General features: G+C 41.0%; 1 pseudogene; it reads left to right on the top strand.

Moving 5' to 3' along the window:
* Positions 1-654: 654 nt before the first annotated feature.
* Positions 655-4,176, top strand: LOC102440214 (annotated as a pseudogene).
* Positions 4,177-5,022: the final 846 nt, after the last annotated feature.

The raw sequence follows: 5,022 nt of genomic DNA on the forward strand, positions 1-5,022 counted from the left end.
TATAAATTGAGGAAATTGGACTGGATGAGCACCAAAGCTGCTTGAACCTCTAACTTTTTCCGTTGTTAAACACTCTTGAATTCTTACATATATGTACTTGCCAGAAGCCGGTCCATACTTGCTGCTTGACACAGCCGCTGCAGGGAAGAAACATCTGCACAGCATATGTTTCAAGGGACGTGGTGTATATGGCATACTGTTCTTAATATGTTTGCTCCTCTTCTTGGCGCTATGTGTTTTAACCAACGTCACCTCTCCAAGAAAGATTGTTTCCCCAGGTAGGGATTTTTCCCTGAAGTGAGGGAGGGAATAAAACCCCTTAACTAAGTGCCAGGCGGGTAGTTAATCACTTTAATCATGCTTAAGCTACATAATCTTTACTCCCTGGAATGGAGATAAGAAACGCCCTAACCTTAGGAATAGAAATGGATAGGATTAAAATCAACTGGTATAAATACAGATGTAAGAAGACAATCATCTCAGAACCTGGCTGGAGAACCCAGACAGAACTTGGCTGGAGATCCTGGGTAGAGATCCTGGCTAGGCTGCTGATCAACTGAATGTTGTCTCCGTGTCATTCCTTCTTCGCTGACTCCGTCCACACCTTTGGGAACCCCTGGACCTGCTGGGGCTGGGCCCCAACATTTTGCCACAATGTATGGCGCAGACGAGGATATGCAATATAATGAGCATGATGATGAAATCACCCCAGAGTTGTGGCAAGAAGCATGCTGGATTGTAATCAGTTCCTATTTTGATGAGAAAGGCTTGGTCAGACAACAGCTGGATTCTTTTGATGAGTTTATTCAGATGTCTGTTCAAAGAATTGTGGAAGATGCTCCACCTATAGACCTGCAAGCTGAAGCTCAGCATGCTAGTGGAGAAGTTGAAGAACTGCCAAGATATTCGCTGAAGTTTGAACAAATTTATCTCTCCAAGCCTACTTACTGGGAAAGAGATGGTACTCCTTCACCACTGATGCCAAATGAGGCCAGGTTACGAAATCTCACATATTCTGCTCCACTTTATGTTGATATAACAAAAACAGTCACTAAAAAAGGTCAAGAACAACTTCAGACTCAGTATCAGAAAACTTGTATAGGAAAAATTCCAATTATGTTGCGTTCAACTTATTGCCTATTGAATGGCTTAACAGATCGTGATCTTTGTGAGTTAAACGAGTGCCCCTTGGATCCTGGTGGCTATTTCATTATTAATGGATCAGAAAAGGTTCTAATTGCGCAAGAAAAAATGGCAACAAACACAGTCTATGTGTTTGCCAAAAAGGATTCTAAATATGCCTACACAGGAAAGTGTAGATCATGCCTGGAGAATTCTTCCCGACCCACCAGTACTATTTGGGTTAGCATGCTGGCAAGAGGAGGACAGGGTGCAAAAAAGAGTGCTATCGGCCAGCGCATTGTGGCAACTCTACCATTTATCAAGCAAGAAGTTCCCATTATTATTGTGTTCAGAGCATTAGGTTTCGTGTCTGACAGGGATATTTTAGAGCATATTATTTATGATTTTGAAGATCCAGAGATGTTGGACATGGTCAAACCTTCTCTCGATGAAGCTTTTGTCATCCAAGAACAGAATGTTGCACTAAATTTCATTGGCTCGAGAGGGGCAAAGCCTGGTGTCACCAAAGAGAAAAGAATTAAGTATGCAAAAGAAGTCTTACAGAAAGAAATGCTTCCTCACGTTGGTGTCAGCGATTTTTGTGAGACCAAAAAAGCTTATTTCTTGGGGTATATGGTGCATAGGTTACTTCTAGCAGCTCTGGGTAGAAGAGAATTAGATGACAGAGATCACTATGGAAACAAAAGATTGGATCTTGCTGGACCACTACTTGCATTCTTATTTAGAAGCCTGTTTAAGAATTTGCTTAAAGAAGTACGGATCTATGCACAGAAGTTTATTGATCGGGGAAAGGATTTTAACTTGGAGTTGGCAATTAAAACAGGGATTATATCTGATGGCCTAAAATACTCTTTAGCTACTGGAAACTGGGGTGACCAAAGGAAAGCGCATCAAGCCAGAGCTGGAGTGTCTCAGGTGCTAAACCGCCTGATGTTTGCATCTACTCTTTCTCACCTGCGTCGTTTAAATTCTCCAATCGGTAGAGACGGCAAGCTGGCAAAACCAAGACAGTTGCATAATACGTCGTGGGGAATGGTGTGTCCTGCTGAGACTCCAGAGGGCCATGCTGTAGGACTTGTGAAGAACTTAGCCCTGATGGCTTATATTTCAGTTGGATCTCAACCTTCTCCAATTCTGGAATTTTTAGAAGATTGGAGTATGGAAAATTTAGAAGAAATTTCTCCTGCAGCTATTGCTGACGCAACCAAGATTTTTGTTAACGGCTGCTGGGTTGGAATACATAAAGATCCCGAACAACTTATGAACACTCTCAGGAAATTGCGGCGTCAGATGGACATCATTGTGTCTGAAGTTTCTATGATCAGAGATATTCGAGAGAGGGAGATTCGGATCTATACAGATGCCGGTCGTCTCTGTAGACCACTTCTGGTTGTGGAAGAACAAAAGCTTCTGCTGAAGAAGAGACATATTGATCAATTAAAAGAGAGAGAATATAACAACTACGGTTGGCAGGATCTCGTGGCCAGTGGGGTAGTGGAATATGTTGATACTCTAGAAGAAGAAACAGTGATGCTGGCAATGACTCCAAATGATTTGCAAGACAAAGGGGTAGCTTACTCTTCCACATATACACACTGTGTGATTCACCCGTCGATGGTTCTTGGTGTCTGCGCATCTATTATTCCATTTCCTGATCATAACCAGTCCCCTAGAAACACATACCAGTCTGCTATGGGTAAGCAGGCCATGGGAGTTTATATCACCAACTTTCACATCCGTATGGATACATTGGCCCATGTTCTCTACTATCCTCAAAAACCGCTTGTGACTACACGGTCTATGGAATATTTGCGATTTAGAGAGTTGCCAGCAGGTATCAATTCAATCGTGGCCATTGCATCATACACTGGATATAACCAAGAAGACTCCGTTATCATGAATCGTTCAGCGGTAGACCGAGGCTTTTTCAGGTCTGTTTTCTATCGATCATACAAAGAACAGGAGTCTCAAAAAGGATTCGACCAAGAAGTTTTTGAGAAGCCTACACGTGAAACGTGCCAGGGTATGAGGCATGCTATATATGACAAGCTGGATGATGATGGTCTGATAGCTCCCGGGGTCCGTGTATCGGGAGACGATGTTATTATAGGCAAAACAGTCACCCTGCCTGAAAATGAAGATGAGCTGGAGAGCACTAATAGATGCTATGCCAAGAGAGACTGTAGCACTTTTCTCAGGACTAGTGAGACAGGCATTGTGGACCAGGTTATGGTAACTCTCAACCAGGAAGGATATAAATTTTGTAAAATCAGGGTACGCTCTGTTAGAATTCCACAGATTGGAGATAAATTTGCCAGTCGACATGGTCAAAAGGGTACTTGTGGTATTCAGTATAGACAAGAGGATATGACTTTCACCTGCGAAGGAATCACCCCTGATATCATCATAAATCCCCATGCCATCCCCTCTCGGATGACAATCGGTCATTTGATTGAATGTCTTCAAGGGAAGGTTTCAGCTATCAAAGGTGAAATTGGTGATGCCACTCCATTTAATGATGCCGTTAATGTGCAGAAGATTTCTCACCTTTTGTCCAATTATGGCTGCCATCTAAGAGGAAATGAGGTCTTGTACAATGGATTCACTGGTAGAAAAATCACCTCACAAATTTTCATTGGCCCCACTTACTACCAGCGTTTGAAGCATATGGTGGATGACAAGATCCATTCCCGTGCTAGGGGGCCTATTCAGATCCTTAACAGACAGCCCATGGAGGGTAGATCCCAGGATGGTGGCCTGCGTTTTGGTGAAATGGAACGAGACTGTCAGATTGTCCATGGGGCAGCCCAGTTCTTAAGGGAGAGACTGTTTGAGGCATCAGATCCATATCAGGTTCATGTCTGCAATCTTTGTGGAATAATGGCGATTGCTAACACCAGGACCCATACGTATGAATGCAGGGGCTGTCGGAATAAGACCCAGATTTCTCTGGTGCGGATGCCTTATGCGTGCAAACTGTTGTTTCAAGAGCTTATGTCTATGAGTATTGCACCTCGAATGATGAGTGCTTAGCTCTTTTAAGAGATTCCCAACAAGACACTTATCAATGCTTTTTGTGTCTTATTTTTATGATATGGCTTTCTAAAATAACAAATAAATGTGTTACATGGTGAGAAAAAACATTTTATTTGTTTTGTTTGATGATATGCATACTTTTCTGTCAATAGGCAATAAATTTTTGTAGCTAGTCTTGAAAAAAAAATCATTTGGGGGAGCATCAGAAAGGAAGAAAGAGAAATGGCAGGAGCAGAAATATGCGTAAATTGTTCTCCTCATGAGTTTTATTTCACATGCAATGATTAAAACAAAAATTATGACATTATCTGACATTAAAGATAATGATATTTAAAAGTGAGAAGAGTAAAGGGAACGAAAGGCAACCAAGGTTTCCCCTTTACTAAAAGTGGACTATGAGTCACATGTGTATATATTTTAATAGAGCAACTTCAAAGGAAACTACACAAAACCATACACTCAAACACTCTACAATTAAATCAAGAAGGCCCTCTAAACATGTTCAAATAACCCACAGAAAGGCAAGAAATCATAAACTGAGGAATGAGACACAGAAGAAGCAAACACAAAACAAATAATAAAATAGAAGACTTCAGCCTTAATATATCAATGACTTTAACTGTAAATGGTCTAAATATACCAATTAAAAAAAAAGAGATGACTCTTCAGTTGCCCAAGAAGAAGGAGTGAATGATTTTGGCAATTTCCATCATACCAACTATCACATTGTTAATTTATTGGTCTCTGGTCTCTATCATGTAACTTAAGTTTTAATTTCATTATGTGTTTATGATATTATTCCAGTTAATTAATACCCAAAATTTACATCAGACAATCATGTTG

Source organism: Myotis lucifugus, unplaced genomic scaffold (genome assembly GCF_000147115.1).
Source record: "Myotis lucifugus unplaced genomic scaffold, Myoluc2.0 scaffold_237, whole genome shotgun sequence".
Taxonomy (NCBI): Eukaryota; Metazoa; Chordata; class Mammalia; order Chiroptera; family Vespertilionidae; genus Myotis; species Myotis lucifugus.